This window comes from Amblyraja radiata, chromosome 34 (genome assembly GCF_010909765.2).
Source record: "Amblyraja radiata isolate CabotCenter1 chromosome 34, sAmbRad1.1.pri, whole genome shotgun sequence".
Taxonomy (NCBI): domain Eukaryota; kingdom Metazoa; phylum Chordata; class Chondrichthyes; order Rajiformes; family Rajidae; genus Amblyraja; species Amblyraja radiata.
This window is the reverse complement of record NC_045989.1, coordinates 5,254,028-5,276,181: the sequence shown is the minus strand read 5'-3', so window position 1 is coordinate 5,276,181 and position 22,154 is coordinate 5,254,028. Positions and strand designations below refer to the sequence as shown.

Below are 22,154 nucleotides of genomic sequence, written 5' to 3'. Positions count from 1 at the left end.
GTGTTTCTTTCTCCCCCTTTCCTCACTCTTTCTCTGCCTCTCTCTGTCTGCCTCTCTCTTTCTTTACCTCAGTCGCTCACACTCTCTCTATCACTTCCTCTCTCTCTCCCTCTGCCTCTCTCCCCCTCTCTCTCTCCCTCTCTTTCTCTGCCTTACTCTCCCTTTCTCACTCTTTTTCACTCTCTTCTCCTCTCTCTCTCTCTCTCTTTCCTTCCCTCCCTCTGCCCCACTCTCTTGTATCTCTGTTTCTCTCTATTTATTACTGCCTCTCTCCGTAAAACTCACCCGGGAAGCAATTTGTCTTAAATTTGAAGTTGACGAAAGAGTTAAAGCAGAAGGTAGGACGAGTCACTGCAGCTAATTAACACGGGCTCATTAACAGCAGCCAGAACCTGCACAGCCATCTTTCCCCTGAAAAAATCTCGAGCTAACCTCCCCACCACCTCCCAGATATTAGCATCTTCATCTTACGTGGCTCCACACCTCACTGACTTAACCCCTCCACCTCCCCTCACCCCCTCCCCTCGCACACACGAGTCAAAGGAGCCGGCATCGCGACAGGCCTGCTGGAGTCCACGGAAGTTATCTCTGCATCTGCCTTGCCCTTGCTAACGAGTAGAAGGGAGTAGATATTCAGTTGCAGCAGTGGTGGTGTTTTGGGTCTCTCTCGGGAGGAGGGGGGGGGGGGGGGAACTAGGGTCGTTTTGCCTTTATTTGTCAGACTTTGATGCATAAATTATTCGATGTGTGCGGCACTTGTCCCTTCATTCCGGGCTGCTGTCTCAGCTGGCCGCTCCCTGGTACCGTCATGCCAGTCGCTGGGCTTCTGCTGGCAAGGAAGAGAAAAATAAGATGGAGTTCGCTCAAACGAAAGACCAGATTTTTACGCACATAACAAAAAAAATTAAAATCCATACACACACAAACAATTTGAATTCATCCTGGTAATCAAATGTGTTTCATTGCTAGAATTTCATTGCTAGATATCGATTTAGAAGTGTTTTGATATTCACAAGCAAGGTGCAGTTTAGTGCTATTACACCCCCTGTGATGCATATATCAAGATAAGGGATGTGTTAAAGTGGGTGTGCTTTAATCTGATTCATTTATCCATGTGTCAAACGCTCGTCCTCAGGATGTTAAAACCAGGGACGATCATAAACGGAGGCTATGTTAAAGTAACTCCATTAGATATATCGCTTTAGATCTCTAAGCGAGATCAAAAAGGCAGTCAGCATCATCAAGAACCCATGCTACCCTGGCCACGCTCTCACTTCACTCCTACTATCAGAAAGAAGGTGTAAGAGTCTGAAAACCGTGACCTCCAGCTTCAGGAACAGCTTCTTCTCAATGATCATCAGGCTCTTGAACATTACATAGACCAACTACACTACGCACTAAAAACTGTGTCGGATGAAACTGCAGATGCTGGTTTAAACTGAAGATATACACAAAAAGCTAGAGTAACTCTCCAGAGATCCTGTCTGACCCGCTGAGTTACTACAGCTTTTTGTGTCTATCTTTGCACAAAAATTGTCTTGGTTGCACAAGAGACATTGGGCTTGTTTTGTACTAATATTGCTTCTTTAATTTATTCTTTTTTGTTGTTCATTGGTGTATTTTGTGTGTTCTGTGTTTACAGACCTGTTATGCTGCAAGTAATAATCTAATTGTTCTGTTTTTCAGGACATATGACAATTAAACACTCGTGACTCTTGACTCCAATTGATGTGTTTTATTGTCCAATGTCCCAAAACGGGACAATGTAATTCTTTAAACGGGACAAAGACATTCACCTCTCATCCCCAGGTGCTTGGGATGTAAGTTCTGGAGAATTTTTTTATATAAGCAAATATATAATGGACTTTTTTTTAGGTTTTCAATTTTTAGTTTAGTTTAGAGATACAGTGCGGAAACAGGTCCTTCGGCCCACCGAGTTCGCGCCGATCAGTGATCACCGCACACTAACCCTATCCAAAACACACTAGTCAAGTCAAGTCAAGTCAAGAGAGTTTATTGTCATGTGTCCCAGATAGGACAATGAAATTCTTGCTTGCTGCAGCACAACAGAATATTGTAGGCATAAATACAGATCAGATAATTGTCCATATACCATAGAATATATATATATACACACATAAATAAACAGATCAAGTGCAATAGTGCAACACTTTATCTGTTTATTTATGTGCGTATATATATATATATATATTTGTGTTGTAGTTCATAGTTTGTTTGAAGTTGTGTTTAATAGACTGATGGCTGTGGGGAAGAAGCTGTTCCTAAATCTGGATGTTGCAGATTTCAGGCTCCTGTACCTTCTTCCTGAAGGCAGCAGAGAGATGAGTGTGGGGCCAGGATGGTGTGGGTCCTTGATGATGTTGGCAGCCTTTTTGAGGCAGCGACTGCGATAGATCCCCTCGATGGTAGGGAGGTCAGAGCCGATGATGGACTGGGCAATCTTTACAACTTATTGCAGCCTTTTCCGCTCCTGGACGCTCAGGTTGCCAAACCAAGCCACGATGCAACCAGTCAGCATGCTCTCTACTGTGCATCTGTAGAGGTTCGAGAGAGTCCTGCTTGACATACCGACTCTCCGTAATCTTCTCAGGAAGTAGAGGCGCTGATGTGCTTTCTTTATAATTGCATCAGTGTTCTGGGACCAGGACAATTTACAATTTTATTAAAGCCAATTAGCCAACAAATCTGTACAACTTTGGGATGTGGGAGGAAACGGGAGTACCCAGAGAAAACTCCTCGCAGGTCACGGGCGGAACATACAAACTCCATACAGACAGCTCCCGTAGTCAGGATCGAACCCGGGCCTCTGGCGCTGTAAGGCAGCAACTCAATCGCTGCACCATCATGCCACCTTATAATTTGTCCTGAAAGTTCTGAATTAACCCATTTTATTGACCGTTTTCTTTACTGGCATCCTCGTCGGAGTCATTCATCTTGTTTGAGTGTTGGGGTGATGTTGGACTATGAGGTCCATTGAATCTGATCCCAATTCTGTCCATCCATTTGAACTCTTTACGATGATGTTGACAGGTCTTGAGGGCCTGAGCGATAGACAAATGTAGAGCAGGCTAGGACTCTATTCCTTGGAGTGCAGGAAGATGAGGGGTGACAATAGACAATAGACAATAGGCAATAGGTGCAGGAGGAGGCCATTTGGCCCTTCGAGCCAGCACCGCCATTCAATGTGATCATGGCTGATCATCCCCAATCAGTACCCCGTTCCTGCCTTCTCCCCATATCCCCTGACTCTGCTATTTTTAAGAGCCCTATCTAACTTTCTCTTGAAAGCATCCAGAGAACCTGCCTCCACCGCCCTCTGAGGCAGAGAATTCCACAGACTCACCACTCTCTGTGAGAAAAAGTGTTTCCTCGTCTCCTTTCTAAATGGCTTACTCCTTATTCTTAAACTGTGGCCCCTGGTTATGGACTCCCCCAACATCGGGAACATGTTTCCTGCCTTTAGCATGTCCAAGCCCTTAACTATCTTATATGCTTCAATGAGATCCCCTCTCATCCATCTAAACTCCAGAGTGTACAAGCCCAGGTGTTCCATTCTCTCAGCATATAACAGTCCCGCCATCCCGGGAATTAACCTTGTAAACCTATGCTGCACTCCCTCAATAGCAAGAATGTCCCTTCTCAAATTAGGGGACCAAAACTTATTAGGGTGATCTTATAGAAGTGCATAGTATCTTGAGAGGAATAGATACGGTAAATGCACAGTCTTTTACCCAGAGTAGGGGAATCAAGAACCAGAGGGCATATGTTGAAGACGAGGTGGGGGGGGGGGGGAATTTTATTCAAAGTGTAGTTAATACATGGAACAAGATGCCAGCGGAGGTAGTTGAGGCAGGTACTATCGCAATATTAAAGACACATTTAGACAGGTACATGAATAGGATAGATTTAGTGCTCATGTTTAAGAAGGAACTGCAGATGCTGGAAAATCGAAGGTACACAAAAATGCTGGAGAAACTCAGCGGGTGCAGCAGCATCTATAGAGCGAAGGAAATAGGCAACGTTTCGGGCCGAAACCCTTCTTCAGACTGATCAGACTGAAACCCTTCTTCAGAGCCCCCCGATCAGTCTGAAGAAGGTTTTCGGCCCGAAATGTTGCCTATTTCCTTCGCTCCATAGATGCTGCTGCACCCGCTGAGTTTCTCCAGCATCTTTGTGTACCTTAGATTTAGTGCTCGTATGTGTGATTAGTGTAGATGGGGCATATTATTTGGGGTGGGCAAGTTGGGCTGCAAGGCCTGTTTCCATGCTGTACGACTATGCTTCTATGACTCTCGAGCAAGGTTCATTGAAAAGTAATTAGGAGTGGAAAATAATATATCCATTTAGTAGCTCCGAGCTACAAGATTCAATGACTCCATATTCATATCAACTTGTAATTATATAATGAATAAAACACAATAATAAGTGACAGAGACCTTTCAAGGAGTATTATCCAACTAAACTGAACAACAAGCCATGAACACTGACTTCCCCAATTACAGGTAGTCCTTGTTTTCTCGCTCCTTTCCCTCCCCTTCCCAGCTATCCCACAGCCTACTGTCTCCACCTCTTCCTTTCTTTTTCCTGACCCCCCCCTCCTCCCCCCCCGATATCAGTCTGAGGAAGGGTCTCGACCCGAAACGTCGCCTATTCCTTCGCTCCATAGATGCTGCCTCACCCGCTGAGTTTCTCCAGCTTTTTTGACTGCCAGCAAGCCATGTAAGGAGAGTTGGGATAAAAATGGCTTGAAGTTTGACCAATAAGGTAAATCAAAGAACATCCTGAAGGAAGAAAGTGAGATGGAAAGAGTCTTAGCACCGATTTGACTGAGAGCACAGTTTACTTCAGTTTAGCCTAGTTTAGTTTAGTTTAGTTTACAGATACAGTGCGGAAACAGGCCCTTCAGCCCATCGAGTCCGTGCCGACCAACGATCCCCATATACTAGCTCCATCCTACAAACTAAGGACAATTTACAATCTTTACCTAAGCCAATTAACTACAAGCCTATGTGGCTTTGGAGTATGGGGTGAAACTGGAGCACCTAGAGAAAACCCACACAGGTCACGGGGAGAACGTACAAGCTCCATACATAGTCAGGATCGAACCCGAGACACTAGCGCTGTATGGCAGCAACTCTACCGCTGCACAACCGTGTCACACGAGTTGTTGGGATTAGAATAGAGATGCACAAGTGACTTGATGAGGAAAACCAGAGATGTTGATGGAATGTTTGGACAGAGTAGATTGCCCAGTCTGGGATGGGCTTGGGAAGTGAGGGCTCAGTTCTGCTTTAGTTCCGTTTTAGTTTATTATCCCATGTGCTGAGATACAGTGAAAAGCTTTTGTTGCGTGCTAACCAGCCAGCGGAAAGACAATACATGGTGCTATGGTGGGATTTGGAATGTCACAAATTCATTTATTCGATTGAGCATGGCAATTTTAACATAGAGACATTGTCACAAAGGGCTTCCAGCCCATAAAGAATGAGATTAGCATTGACCATGGATCAAAGTGTTTTATGTGACGTGCTTATTCAAAAATATCTTCATATTTCCTGATGTAATCCACCACCCCAACAACAAATGGTTGTCACTAGAGTACGGTTGTTAGGAATAAATGTCACCAGCAACTTGGCCGGGACAAGCCACATCGAAGCAATGGCCAAGAAGGCACACCGACGCCTCTACTTCCTTAGAAGGCTTAGAAAGTTCGGCATGTCCCCAACAACCCTCACCAACCTCGACCGATGTGCCATAGAATGCACTTATTGGATGCATCACAGTAATGATTTTGGAACAGCTCCATCCAAGACCACACAGAATTGCATAGAGTTGTGGACACAGCACAGTCCATCACACAAACCAACCTCCTTTCCATTGACTCCATCTACACTTCACGCTGCCTCAGAAAGGCCACCAGCATAATCAAATACCAGTTTCACCCCAGTCACTCCCTCTTCTCCCTTCTCCCATCAGGCATACCTCAAGATTCAGGTTTAAGATGGAACTGCAGATGCTGGAAAATCGAAGGTACACAAAAAAGCTGGAGAAACTCAGCGGGTGCAGCAGCATCTATGGAGCGAAGGAAAAAGGCAACGTTTCGGGCCGAAACCCTTCTTCAGACTGATCGGGGGGTCTGAAGAAGTGTTTCAGTCTGATCAGTCTGAAGAAGGGTTTCGGCCCGAAACGTTGCCTTTTTCCTTCGCTCCATAGATGCTGCTGCACCTGCTGAGTTTCTCCAGCTTTTTTGTGTACCCTCAAGATTCAGGGACAGTTTCATCCCAGCTGTAATCAGGCAACTGAACTATCCTCTCACCAACCAGGGAACGGTCCTGACCTCCAACCTACCTCATTGCGCATCTTCAAACTATCTTTAATCAGATTTTGCTGGACTTTTTCTTGCACTAAACGTTATACACTTTATCCTGTATCTGTACACTGTGGATGCTTTCAGTTTCAGCTTCAGCTTCAGTTTAGTTTATTATCACGTGTATCGAGGTACAGTTTTTGTTGCGTGCTATCCAGTCAGCAGAAAGACAATACGTGATTACAATCGAGCCATTTCGTCTTGATTATAATCTTGTGTAGTCTTTTCCTTGAGTGGACAGCACACGACAAAAAGCTTTTCACTGTACCTTGTATCTTGGTACACGTGACAATCATAAACTAAACTAAACTTCAGTTCCTTATTTTTAATTTTTATTTTATTGTATTTATTTTATTAGAAGCAATTGTACAAGAGTAAAGCAATCGGCATGAGAGTAATACAAATTCCGTACAGCTTCTTTTTTAACATTTTATGAATTAATACATAAATCAAAAAAAAGAGAGAAAAAAAGGAAAGAATGAAGAAAAAGAAGAAAGATGCAAAAGAGAGAGAAGAAAAGACCCCTGAACTACCAAAGAAGTACAAGAAGAAAAAAAGGAGAGGAAAAAAACCGGAGATATGCCCCACTGTCCTTACCCCCCTCACCCATCCCAAGCATCGGTTTTAAATTTGTGTTCAACCATTCTGTTGTTGAAGAAATTCAGTGAAAGGAGACCATGTTTTGGAGAATTGGTCTACTTTATCAGCCAAAACAAGCCTAATATTTTCTAAATGTAGTGTCCCGGACATGTCGGTAATCCACATCTTCACTGTGGGAACTGTTGTCTTTTTCCAGAATTTGACTATGAGTTTTTTCGCCGTTATCAGGCTGCAGTCAAGGAACAGTTCCTAATTTTTAAACTGATCTCCTATATTGGGAATGAAAGAAAGATCTCCCCTCTTTCTCTCTTCTTACTCTATCTTTTGTCTGTCCACTGTTCTATCAAAATTCTAATTGCAAAAGCAACTTAAATTTGTTTTGCCCTTAAACATGGTAAAACATCCTTGGGATGTTATGACGAAAAAAATGATATTAAGCCAAATGAGACATGAAGGCAGATGTCTAAATCTTGGATAATGGGGATAGAACGGAGAGGAGGGGAGAGTAGCACAGAGATACTTGGAGAAGAAAGTTCAGAGCTAATTCAGTGGCGATGCTCTCCAGTCTACAATTAAAGGGACATAAGTACCTTGCAAAGTTTATTGATCAAGAGATCATAAGAGTTAACCAGGGACAACATAAAGAGGGAATCTGAAAACAAAGGAAGACATTAAAACAATCTATAATTCAAAGCCAATGCAGGAACTACAAGCAGATGGAACCAAGAATGTAAACTAGGAAGTGGACTGCAGAATTGGATGACCTCAAGTTTCGAGAGTTTGTGTGAACTAATAACATGGCTGAGAAGTCCCTCAGCAGATAAGCAAAGGCAGGCTAGGATTTTATTATTTGGAGCACAGGAGGACGAGGGGTGATCTTGTAGAGGTGTACAAAATCATGAGACAAATAGATCGGGTAGATGAGCAGTCTTTTGCCCAGAGTAGGCGAATCGAGAATCAGAGGACAGGTTTAAGGTGAAGGGGGATTTTTTAATATGAACCTGAGGGGTAACTTTTTTTACACACTGAGTGGTGGGTATATGGAATGAGCTGCTGGAGTATGTAGTTGAGGTAAGTCCTATTATAACATTGAAGGGGCTTTTGGACAGGTACATGGATAGGATCGGATTAGAGGGTTATGTTAGGTGTGAGGTCAACAAGTTTCAGACAGACCAAAGACTTTCACTGAGTTGATGACCTTCCAGCAGCACTTGATGTCCGTCTCTGAATGCGTCCCTGGGAAGAGTCCGTAAATCATAAAGTCCTGTGTTACGGAGCTGTTAGGGAAACCGTGACAGGGACCCTGGTATCATTCTCCAGACTCTCTTTGCAAATCCAGACTCTGCGAAGAGGTGGGCAACCGTCTCCTCTCCAGAGCAGCCGTCCCGAGGGCAGCGTGCACTGGTAGTGAGGTTCCGACAGTGCAGGAGGGATCCGACTGGGAGGGCTCCCCTCACCGCCAGCCAAGCCAAGTCTTCCCTCCACAAATGCTGCCTGACCTGCTGAGTAGGTCCAGCGCTGCCTTTAGCTCAAGGATTTAATTTCTGTATATAATTTGCTCAAGGATGTAATTTCACCTGCCTTTAATGGTCCCCCATCTATTCTAGGCTGAGCTTTACAATAATCCTACATTGTAGTTCCAACCATGTTCTCAGTAAATACACATCGATCGGAGCACGGGATGAAAGAATTACACGTTCCCTTCCCAGGTTTCACATTCCCAGCATCCAGATCGTTGGAAACAGTTGCTTGGTTACCAATTGGGGAACTAAGCAAAAAGAGTCCAACAAGAGAAAGCGTGAAATAGAATCAGAAAAATGGTGGAGATAGACACAAAGTGCTGGAGTAACTCAGCAGGTCAGGCAGCTTCTCTGGAGAAAAGGAATAGGTGACGTTTTGGGTCGAGACCCCACTTCAGACTTATTAATTATAATGTCTATAGTAGAAGGAATGGGAGCCTGGAAAACAGAAGTCATCAAAGAGAAAAAGGGCATGTGAGGTGTCTTGGACATATGTCGGGATGGATCGGACCAGGGGGGATAGGATGGAGTCTCATCACCTATTCTTTTTCTCCAGAGATGCTGCCTGACCCGCTGAGTTACTCCAGCATTTTGTGTCTATCTTCTGTAAACCAGCATCGTTCGTTCCTACACAGAAAATGGTGGACTTCACTTAGCAACCAAGGTGAGGGCAACTTTAGCCACTTGAAGCTTAAAGCTGAAACAGTGTGATTCTGAGTTGTTAGCTATATACAATGACTTTATACAATGATGAATGATAATACAGTATGTTATGATATGCGTTTGAATTAGTTTAGTTTAGTTTAGAAATACAGCGCAGCAACAGACCCTTCGGCCCACCGAGTCCGCATCGACCAACAATCCCCGTACACGAATACTATCCTACACACACTAGGGACAATTTTACAATTTTACCAAGCCAATTAAGCTACAAACTTGTACGTCTTTGGAGTGTGAGAGGAAAACCGCAGAAAACCCATGCAGGTAATGGGGAGAACGTAGTAACTTCGTACAGACATCACCCGTAATCAGGATGGGTCTCTGGCGCGGTAAGGCAGCAACTCTACCGCTGCACCACTGTGCCGCCCTGTTTTTGATTTTAGATTTGATTTGAGTGTTTTTTTAGTATTTTGATGAAAGGAACCATTACACATAACCAGCTTTACTGATAACTGTGGAGGTTTGTGACATTTCTTTTCAATTGCTTGCAGATAAATTGCAGGTTATGGTAAACACAGAAAGGTAACCTCTGCAGCTAACTTTGATGGTCACGGTAAATGTCTTGGTTAGTGGGGTGTAGAAAAAATAACATATCAAAGGCACAATCTAATGGGTGATGAGGCACATCACACATGGGACAACATTAGCCTGGGAATGAGATCACATCGCACTATTTATTACAGCTTCACACATTTGAAACAGTACTTGTTATCTAGTGAGGTAATTACAGCATAACACTACTTCCAGGTCATCTTGTGCCACTCTGGAAATGTGACCAGCTTTTGTAAACTGTAAAATGTAAACTGCATTTGTGCATCAAACATGATATGTGCCATCTATTTTATCCGTTAACTTTTAGTTTAGACATACAGCACTGAACAGGCCCTTCGGCCCAGCGAGTCCGCGCTGACCAATGATCCCCGCACACAAACACTATCCAACAATTTATAATTTTACTTGGCCAATTAACCTACAAATCTGTACGTTTTTGGAGCGTGAAAGCGGATCTCCCGGAAAAAACCCACGCGGTCACGGGGAGAACATGCAAACTCCGTACAGACAGCACCCGTAGTTAGGATCGAACCCGGGTCTCTGGCGCTGTGAGACAGCAACTCTACCGCTGCCCAACAGTGCCACCCCAAAGGTAATTCTTTTTTTAAAGATTTTGAACCGTTTTATCCCAGGAGAATTATTATTTGTCACTCTCAGCCCAGAACCAGAGAGAGTTAAGAGTTATACTTAGCGTTTATCACACAGAACATAAAGCATAGAACAGTACAGCACAGGAACAGCCCCTTTGGCGCACAATATCCATGCCGAACATGACACCAAGATCAAATCCTATCTGCCTGCACGTAATACATTTCCCTTCATTCCCTGCATATCCATCTGCAAATCCAAAGCTTTCTTAAACGCCGCATAGAACACATATGCAGTATAACATGAGATAACATAGAACTAGTGTTAGCAGGTGATTGATGGTCAGCATAGATGTTGTGGGCCGAAGGGCCTGTATTCTTTCAATCAATCAATCAATCAAGGGCCCAATTCAACAGTATCAACTATAATGAAACATCCTCTGAGATTCACTGTTGACTGAGCCCCTGCCCTTACTTGCTCCCCTCTCTTTGATCTCTGCCACTAACACTCATCATGATGACCCACCCCTGATCCTCCCAGTGGAAGGCACAGGCTCTTTTAATGCCCTTTCCACACTGGCATCTTACTCGATCTCTGCCACCAACTCCATGCTCGCTAGCACCCACCTCCCCTCCCACGTTTAAATATGTCTCAGTCTTCACTTCTCCATGATGTGGCCTTCGTCCCATTTGGTTACACAAACTAAAGTCCACACTCTAAAGTCCTCCATGCTTGAAGGTTAATTGTCTTTGGTAAGTTGTAAAATTATCCCTAGTGTGCATAGGTTAGTATACGGGGTGATCGCTGGCCGGCACGGATCCGGTGGGCCACAGGGCCTGTTTCCACACTGCCTGTCTAAAGTTTGTATGTCTAAATTCTACACTGCTCTAACCCCCCAAATTGCAAAAACAATAGTCTTTTTTAATCCTCATTCTTTCATTGTGTGAGGACGACTAAAATACATCCCTCTCCTCTGGGACTAGCAGGGCGGCAGGAAGATGCAGCGGTTAGTGCTGCTGCCTCACATTTTCAGAGGTCCGGGTTTGGTCCTGACCTCAGATGTTGTTAATGTGGAGTTTGTACATTCCCCTACTGGCCATGTCACACTCCACAGAGTATATGGTATTCACGTACAGTACATGCCAAATATATGTTGGTTGGTTAAATAGCTATGTAAAACTATCTCCCAGTGTACGTAAGTGACAAGATGACTCAAAGTGGAATTGCTTGGCTTGTAAGAGTGCATACATGGATACAGGGAGATGGAATGGGTGGTGTCTCTATTGTTACGTAAATAAACCATATCCAGCCCACAGTATTATGCCTCGTGCATTCTTTCCACATACTACAAGCAAAAGAAAAACTGACCAATTAAAAAAAAATTGAAGTAATTCCTTATGAAATTAATCATGTGCTAAATTGCTTCTCCTTCTCCCCAATCCTAAGATGTGTTCAGTGAAGATGCATTTTGATCTATGTTTTGATCGACTGGGGAATCTTTACCTCATACTGTTGTAAGCCTGTATATAGTGTGTGTGTGTTTGTGTGTTTAGTTTAGTTTAGTTTAGTTTAGAGATAGAGCACAGAAACAGGCCCTTCGGCCCAACGAGTCTGTGCCGACCAGCGATCCCCGCATGTGTGTGTGTGTATGCGTGTGTGTGTGTGTGTGTGCGTGTGTGCATGCACACGTGTGCATGCATGTGTGTGTCAAATACCAAAATTAGACAACAAGATCAAAATTTATCACTTATCCCAAATTATTCCTCAAATTGCTTTTGAGACGATCAAGAAATTGGAACCCAAACTATCCTTATTCTTCTCTCTACATCTCACAAAGCAGCGTAATATACTTAGAACATCCAAATCTCTCACTGATTCAAGCTTCAAGAGACTCTCAGAGACACTAAAATAATTATCAAATTTCACAGTTTCCATAATTGTGCAGCTGTATAAAGGTCACTTTAAGAATCGGAGAAGCTATATTGAAACTGGCACAGGTAATGATGTTAGAACATTGCACAGAGTAGCTACAGAGTAATACTGACATTGTTCTGTTCCATCTCACTGCTAAATTGCTCAGCAACTTATCTTATACACTGTTTATTATAACCTTTTCATGGAGGCTTGGATCCTGAATTGATACCAACAGAAATATTATTTTACCTGTAAATAGTGATAGATTAATGCAGTGATTACTTTGTGCTCCACAATGTGATTTTATGACTAGAATTTTCAGTTTGTACATACGCAAATATACATCAGATGATGAGAATCATTCAGACATCTGTGAGCCTGGGACAAGGCAAGAACAGGACAGGAAGAAGAGTCAAGGGTGACACAAAATGTTGGAGTAACTCAGCGGATTAGGCAGAATCTCTGGAGAAAAGAAATGGATGACGTTTCGGGTCGAGACCATGCTTCATTTCAACCCGAAACGTCACCTATTCCTTTTCTCCAGACATGGTGCCTGACCCGCTGAGTTACTCCAGCTTTTTGTGTCAATCTTTGGTGTGAACCAGCATCTGCAGTTCCTTCCTACACAAGAGTCAAGAGTGTTTTATTGTCCCATGTCCCGAAATAGAACAATAAAATTCTTACTTGCAGCAGTACAACTGGTTTGTAAACACAGTACTCAATAAATAATATACTAAAGAAACAAAAAAAAGTAAAAAAAAAAAAAAAAGAAACAATATAGTGCAGAAAAAAGCCCAAAGTCTCTCATGCAACTTAGGCAGCATAGTTCGGAGTTTAGTTGAAGTGTGTAATATTTAATACTTTGATGGTATTATCAATTTTTCTCTTTTTTTTTCTTCTTTCATTAGTTTAGGGGGGTTTTATTTTTATTTTTTGTTTCTTTTCCTTTTTTCTTTTTCTTTTTGTCTTTTTATCTTTGTGGTTTTTTTTTTAACATTTATAAGTTTCCTTTTAAAGATTTAACTGTATATTTACATAGAGACCGGGAGGTCTATATTCATTGTGTATTTTGACACTGGTCTCATATTAGGTTATACCTGTTATTAATGTAATCCTGATCCCTATGTATCAATACCATTGTTATGTTTATCATTATTCTTTTTGCTCTGTTTTTTATGTTTTATTTTTGCTTTTTTTGGGGGGAAAAACCCAATAAAAAGATTTTAAAAGAAAGAAAGAAAGATGGTTGTTGGGAAGAAGCAGTTCCTGATCCTGGACGTTATTGATCTCAGACTCCCACACCTTCCTTTCGATGGCAGGAGTGAAATGAGAGCATGGCCAGGGTGGTGCTGGCTCTTGATGATGCTGGATGCTTTTTTGAGATAGTGCAGCATATAGATCCCTTTGTGATGAGAAGGTCCGTACCCATGATGGACCATATCATGAAAAGGTAAAGTGATGGCTCGGACCTTGTGTGAATATGTGAAGGTCAACATGACTATTTTGTTCAAATGCGAAAAGACAGCAACAGATATTTTTGGCTATCGGACAAACCCATGTGCATTTGCAATGAAGTGTTTTAAGTGTAAGTTGCTTTTGGAATTTAATTCTGGCTTATTTACCAGATGGGAATATGTAATTTATGTTCATGATAGGTAAAAACTAAACTCATCCAAATGGCAAAAGATATTACTAATCCTAGCCAAGCCACCTTTTCAGAGGGTACATGATATGGAACATCTTATTATAGATTCAGACCCAGTCTGAAGAAAGGTCCCATCTGGAAATGTCTCCTATCCATGTTTCCCAGAGATGCTGCTGATCCGTTCAGTTACTCCAGCACTTTGTGTCTTTTTTATAAACCATCATCTGCAGCTCCTTGTTTCTACACCTTCTTCTAAAGGTGTAGGAAGGAACTGCAGATGCTGGTTTACACCGAAGATAGACACAACACGGTGGAACAACTCAGTGGGACAGTTCCTATCTCTGGATGGGAATGGGTGACATTCTGAAGAAGGGTCTCGATCCGAAACGTCACCCATTCCTTCTATCCAGAGATGCTGCCTGTCCCGCTGAGTTACTCCAGCTTTTTGTGCCTATCTTATTCTAAAGGATTGAGAGTTTCTATGGCATGTATGATTCAAGGGTAGAGTAAGGCACATGATCATACACACATGGTTGTGAACTTCCCATTTTCCATCACTTTCCTCAGAACAATGAAGTTACCACTGCTTCATTATTCCATTGTTTGTTTAGACCAGTGGTTTTCAACCTTTTTCTAGCTCATGGCCCCCTTGGGATCTTTTAATTTTTCTGTGCCCACCCCCCCTGACATTATTAGCGGAAAAAAAGTACTTCAATATTATAATACCTTCCATAAAAATATCAGTGTCTATTAATTGAATTGAATTGATTTTTATTAGGGACAGTGCATATTAATAAACATTTGCATGTAATATGCAAGATTGTAGCCAGTAGCTAATTTCCATCTTTAGTCCCACACTAGGTAAACACATCCCAAACAAGGTAAAAACAAAAGACAAAAACAAAAAACAAAACAAACAATATGGTTTAGCCTGCAGTCATAACATAGAATAAATAACAAACAAACAATTGCACATATATTCTCTTTTATTCAATTCCACAAACATCAAAAATATTTCAACTACATAGATTTAAATTTATTAGAACTGAAATTTAAGAGGCAACAGGGTGGTAGCTCTGTGGCCCCCTTCATTGAACCTGTGGCCCCCTAAATCCCAAAATATTTCTGTGGCCCCCTCTGAAATTTGCCATGGGCCTTATGACCCAGGTTGGGAATCACTGGTTTAGACCAGTCATCAAGATTGGAAATTGCAGCCTAATGCCCCTGTCCCACTTAGGAAACCTGAACGGAAACCTCTGGACACTTTGCGCCCCACCCAAGGTTTCCGTGCGGTTCCCGGAGGTTGCAGGTGGTTGCCGGAGGTTGCAGGTAGTGGAAGCAGGTAGGGAGACTGACAAAAACCCCTGGGAACCTCCGGGAACCGAACGGAAACCTTGGGTGGGGCGCAAAGTCTCCAGAGGTTTCCGTTCAGGTTTCCTAAGTGGGACAGGGGCATATTTCCAATCTCGATGACTGGTCTAAACCAGTGATTCCCAACCTGGGCCATAAGGCCCATAGCAAATTTCAGGGGGGCCACAGAAATATTTTCCTAAGTGGGACAGGGGCATTAAAATCCTTCCACTAAGCAGCCAGTAGATTTATTTCCTCAATCCTACATTTTCCTCAGGAGAAGTATTCGGCAGTTTTGGTAATCGAGCTACTAGAGAAAGCATCTGGTCATCTGTCTGACCAGCAGGTAAATCTTGTTGCAGTTATCTTTACCTCCTTGGACTTTTATTGTTGTGTTTATTTGGGGGGGGGGGGGGGGGGGATAGATCATAGTCACTCCAAAGATGCAAAGCATTCAAGTCAAGTAATAAATCATCATTTGATATTTCTGCTATTTCAAAGCATTTTTAAAATTGAAAATATTCCTCGTGCCGAAAGTGAGGGAAATGGTTGTCAGCCATCCTCATCAGCAGAGCGGAACGAGTGGCTTCTATGAGACTTAGTACAAGGCATTGAAAAGAGGCTGTGGAGATATTTGTCTGCACCGTCTATCAGCTTGTGGGAGAATACGCAGCAGAACAATAACCCCTTTCTACAGCCCCACAGTTGAGGCTGGTTGGGGGAGGCGGGGGGTGGTCTGGCCGCTCAGAGCCCAGTGAGTAAATTAAAGGCTGCATCTGTTCATTATATAAACAAATAGTACAGTTAGGCTGTTGTGCTTGGCAAGCTCCCCATCGCTGGAGACAAAGGCAGGGAAAACGGTCGCAGTGATGGGTGGCTGACCCAGAGACAGCAGAGAGGAGCATCCCTGAAATTGTTGCCTCGCCATCACCATGGGGCACCCTTCAGCTCAGCTCAGCTCTCTCATAGCAACCCTTGGTGAAAGCCACTGACAAGGCAGTCAAAGCTGTCATAACTCTGTCTTTGAGAGCGAGTATTTTCTCCTGGTACTGTATAACGGGTCCCTGGCGTTTGCGGCAAGATCATACACTGCCCCCGCTGTTATTGGTGAGACAGTAATCAAGCCGTTCCCTGCCCAGGACACTCAGTTTAACCCACGGTGTCCGAAATGTTGCAGCTTCATCAAACATCTATAAAAACCAGCTCCGCTCGGGTTCTGTTTCTTTCTCGCGCCAACATTTATCAGAACCCAAAGCTTCTTTAAGGTACTAGAATATAAAAATGTGGCATTAAAAACCGCCCTTCCATTTACCCTGTATGGACCAAGCTACTGCACTACAATACGCTTCCGGAGTAGTGTGTCAATATAAACTTTCTTTAGCTAACAATTATTAAACAATTTGAAAATATTTAGAATATCGAAGTCTAAAATTAAAAACATGAAAATATGTGTCTGCCTTTTTAAAAATAATTAATTTTAAAGCTATCCCAGTCTTTAGATGAGTTATTAACTGTAAGCTCCATCTGTCTAATCAAAGGATTGTGAAAGAACTCAGTGGATTAATTGAAAGCATCTACTTCAACTTATCCAACAATTTTCCCCATGGCCAACACCACCAAAAAAATGCATCAGTTGCTTATTGATCTGATTTTGAATACAAGACTCTATAAGTACACACAGGCAGGAATGTTTGCCTGCATCCCTGCCCTTTCCAAGTAACTGGCTGATTGTGAAGCACTTTGTGCTGCCCCTGTCCCACTTAGGAAACATGAACGGAAACCTCTGGATACTTTGCGCCCCACCCAAGGTTTACGTGCGGTTCCTGGAGGTTTTTGTCAGTCTGAAGGTGGTTGCTGGAGGTTGCAGGTAGTGGAAGGTAAGACCAGCAACCTCCGACAACCACCTTCAACTAGCATCGCAACCGGCTTCGATTTTTAAAACGGCAACCTATTTTTAGTCGCGGCCGGTTTTGAATTTGTTGAAATAATCGCCGTAACACAGAAGAAGCGGAAACCACTTTCGACTATTAGGGAGACTGACAAAAACCTCTGGGAACCTCCGGGAACCGCACGGAAACCTTGGGTGGGGCGCAACGTCTCCAGAGATTTCCGTTCAGGTTTCCTAAGTGGGACAGGGGCATTAGAGTGCCATTAAACACAAACTGATTTTTGTTATAGCAATTTGTCTGAAAAATAAAAATATAGATTACAATATTTTCTATACCACTTTTCTAGCAGTACAATCATAAAAGGACAATACACTAACTCAGCTTTGAATACACTAACTACTTTGGCCACCTGTGCATTCGTATTATTGTTAATAATGTATTAAATTGTTTTGTTTATTGTATGTTATATATAAGGATTGTATTATGCTCCTGCAAGTAAGAATGTCATTGTTCCTTGTTGGTACATAAAATAATTAAATACTCTTGATTCTTGACTGCACGGACACTAATCTTATCCATCTGTGAACACATATTTATATCATCAATCATAAATCAATGCGATTTATTTCCCCCAGAAAAGTTTATTTCAATGTCTTTTCAACAAGAAGGCCTTCTTCAGTGAGCCATTATTCAGTAATTCTCTTTTTTTTTACCATTTGCTTGTTCATTTTTACTTTGCGACTTTCTTCTAATCAACAAAACACAAAGCTCGGATATGGTTCAGGTAAATATCATCAGAATCACAGTGTCAAAAAACTAAAAGTGAAAACCTTTCTTCTGTGTCAGAATGTAAATGAGAGCAACGCTATGGAGATCTACAAAGTACTTTGTGGAATACAAAAGATGAATTCTTATTTTGTTTAGATTTCTATTGTGGAACAAGAGAGAAGGAAACAAACTTCTCAAAGGCAACTTCTGGACTGTTGCTAGGCTGTGCCGTGCAGACTAACTCCTGCACCAACCCTCTTTTTAGTCCAGTTAGGAAGAGAAAATCTCTGGAAATTGTAAAGAAAATGCTGCTTGTTGTGAGAGCAGGTTGATTGGGAAGAATGCACTGGATGATATTTTTTTGGAGATGCAGCGTGGAAACAGACCCTTCGGCCCACCGAGTCCACGCAGACCAGTGATCCCGCAACACATTCTACACACACCAGGGACAATTAACAATCTTTACCAAAGCCAATTAACCTGCAAACCCATACGTCTTTTGAGTGTGGGAGGAAACCGAAGTACCAGGAGAAAACCCACGCAGTCACAGGAAGAACGCACAAACTCCGTACAGACAGCACCTGTAGTCAGGATCAAACTTGTGTCTCCAGCGCTGTGAGGTAGTAACTCTACCGCTGCACTACCATAATTGGTCAACCACTTTTCTATGAACTTTTATCCATTCTCCATTCTAGAGGTACAGAAATATATTTCACTCATCTTAAACTCATCTTTAATTGACTAACCCTCTATAGATCTCCTGCCAGTACTTCTGTTGCTTGTTATGTTGAGTTATTTGTCATTGCTCTTGATTCTAGCCCCTGCTTTGCTCTCTCACATTGGAAGTGGAACATTCAGCCTCCAAACAAATTCCCAATTAATTATTTATCGGTATTAATATTTACAAGGAACTGCAGATGCTAGTTTACAAAAAAAAGACACAAAGTGCTGGAGTAACTCAGCGGGTCTGGAAGAATCTCTGGAGAACATGACTAGGTGACATTTTGGTCTGAAGAAGGGTCTGAAGAAGCATCTCAACCTGAAACGTCACCTATCCATGTATTCCAGAGTTGCTGCCTGACCTGCTGAGTTACTCTGATTGATTCATGCAAATTTCAGAAGACATGGTCATATGAGGCAGGATTGAAAATTGGAATGACATCGCAGTGTGGTACATTTTTAATATAGAGTTGTTGGTATGTATCACAATGAAACCTTAGACTTCAGAGATACAACACGGAAACAGGCTCATCGGCCCACTGACTCTGTGCCAACCAGTACACTAGTGCTATCATCCACACTAGAGACAATTACCAAAGCCAATTAACCCACAAACCTCTTTGGAGTCTTTCGAGTGTGGGAGGAAACCAGAGGGCACGGAGAAAGCTCACGTGGTCACAGGGAGAACGTGCAAACTCTGTACAGACAGCACTTTCCGGATCGAACCCGAGTCTCTGAAGCTATGAAGCAGCAACTCTACAGCTGCACCACCATGCTGCCCTAACTTAACTTCTGAATTCATTCAGTTAATCTTCAGTGTGAAGCTTTGCTCATACCAGTGAAACTAACACTTGTTCTACGCATTATCTTATATCTTCATCATTCCAACACAATTTCAGTGCATGGAACAAATTCCTTTACGTGCTACACTGTAACGAAAGAAAGTTGGATTCTATTCACCATGAATCATCAATGCACCAAAGTGCGAGATTAGTCTATCATCTTCTCACCAATGTTTCCCTCCTAAATTCCTCAAATGAATTCAAAATATAAGCTGTTTATTTCACCTGATCTTCGTGTGAACCAAATATGGATGGCGGATCGTTTATAATTTTCTTCGCTAATTTTCATTTTGCTTTGGCACCAGAGATTAAAAGGGACCAATTCAAAATGCACTACAGTGCAATGCCATTCTAATTTTCAATGCTGCTTTGTGAGGCCGTGTGTTCTGAAACTTGCCAGAAACAAGAGAATAACCAGAAAGTCAGCGAGATATTTTTACAATTTTAAGCCGTTTTTAATCTTAGGGGAAAACGTACGTGTGAAAGTGTCGTGGTCATTTTGGCCTCATTTGCTTCGACTACAGGAGGGGTAGTGTTGAGCCAAGTAGAACAATCACCGTCCTGTCTTGAAGAGGGTGGTCTATCTCCTGGCAGATGCCAAGCTTCCCCACGTCGCTCTTTTTAATTACTGCATGCAAAGAAGCATTCATTGCCCATTTCTAGTTCCTCTGTAGCGGCTGAGAAAGAAAGACGATTTACATTAATGGCACAACTTCGGAAGTTCAGTGGGAAGTGAGTGAAAGAAAGCATGGTTGTTGGGGTGTTTGTTCCAAGCTTTGGAGAATTTAGAAGATAAATGGGTGGTTTGAGATAGTTGATGATCAAGGGGAATTGAGGGTTGTTAAGGGGGAGATTTCACTTCTTTTGACCTTGTTTGGACTTGAAAGATGTCGCGGAAATTGTCGTTGATTTAAATCATAATGCAGTCAGCGTAACTTTGCTCGACAATAGACAACAGACAATAGGTGCAGGAGTAGGCCACTCGGCCCTTCCGAATATTCGGCATTGATAAAAATGTGGGAGGCACACACCAGTTGTAGAAAGAGAATAACTGCAGCTTTGCACATTAGGTCCGATTCATCAAACTAACATCCTTGGCACCAATACTTACTCAAGGGAAGCAGAATTCAGGGAGTCATGGATGCAGTAAAAGCAAGATGAGGGACCTGGAGTATTTCAACGTATGTTCAAAAAATGATTTTTTTTCCTCAAAATTTGCAGAAATTATGGAAAAAAAACAGGAACATGATAAAAATCACAGTTGCCTTGATACACGTGACCTCCATCACCAAATCCCCGTCTTACGGCAGACTTGATTCAGAGTTTAAGGCAAAAAGAAACTCATTAAATTGAAATCATTTCTATTAACAACTGTGACCACTACAAAACTAACTCAGCCACAATTACGTAAAGGTTAATCGGGCCAATTCATTAGTCGCTGAGAATTTTCTCATCTCACCAGAGTTGTTTGCACAAAAAAGTTCAACTGTAAAAATAAATGCGTTGCAAGGAACTACAGATGCCGTTATGTAAAAAAAATAGACACAGAGTGCTGGAGCAACTCAGCGGGTCAGGCAGCATCTCTGGAGAAACATGATGGGTCACATTTCGGGTTGGGACCCTCCTTCAGAAAAATAAACCCCTGAACTTTGAGAACAATAACAAAATAAGGAAGATAGATTAGTAGAATATTGGTGAAATGATGCCATCTCACTGGTACTCTTTTCTCAAAGTTACCACCAAGCAAGGGTGTTTTTATGGTGAGATAAAATTATAAAGTGAAGTAAAAATTACAAAATTAAACTATAAATGAAAAATCAGTTTAGTTTAGTTTAGTTTAAAGATACAACATGAAAACAGTCTCTTCAGCCCACCGAGCCCACACCGGCCATCAATCATCTGTTCACACCAGTTCTATGTTATCCCACTTTCTCATCCACTTTCTCCACAGTAGGGGTAATTTCCAGAGGTGATTAACGTACAAACCTGCAATTTTGTTGGGATGTGGGAGGAAACCGGAGTCACAATGAGAATGCACCTGCCGTCAGGATCGAACCCGGGATTCTGGCTCTGGAAGGCAGCAGCTCTACCACTGTGGCACTGTGTCGCATTTGTTTAAGTGTAATGCAGCATGTGACATCTTTGCTGATACCTTTGAAAGGGATAGGACACCATTAAAAGCACTCTTCAAGCTGCGCACAAGCCCATCACAACAGATCAGACTCCTTATGCCCCTGTCCAACTTAGGAAACCTGAACGGAAACCTCTGGAGACTTTGCGCCCCACCCAAGGTTTCCGTGCGGTTCCCGGAGGTTGCAGGTGGTTGCCGGAGGTTGCAGGTAGTGGAAGCAGGTAGGAAGACTGACAAAAACCTCCGGGAACCCCCGGGAACCGCACGGAAACCTTGGGTGGGGCGCAAAGTCTCCAGAGGTTTCCGTTCAGGTTTCCTAAGTGGGACAGGGGCATTACCATTGACTCCATTTACACCTCATGCTGTCTTGGGAAAGCAGACAATATAATCAGACGTCCCACATCAGTCATTCCTTCTTCTCGCTTGTCCTGTCGGGCAGAAGAAACAGAAGCTTGAAAGGACATGGCAGCAGACTCAGGAACAACTTTTTCCCCACTGATATCAGGCTTGTGAGCAGTCCTTCCATA

The 22,154-nt window shown here is 42.6% G+C and overlaps 1 long non-coding RNA gene across 1 annotated transcript in view; it reads right to left on the bottom strand.

Annotated features, from left to right (window-relative positions):
* Positions 1-483: 483 nt before the first annotated feature.
* LOC116991486 overlaps positions 484-22,154 on the bottom strand; it is a 194,751-nt gene continuing 173,080 nt past the window's right edge. The window contains exon 3 of the long non-coding RNA XR_004416799.1: positions 484-829. This is a non-coding gene — a long non-coding RNA (uncharacterized LOC116991486). The remainder of the gene's footprint in view (positions 830-22,154) is intronic.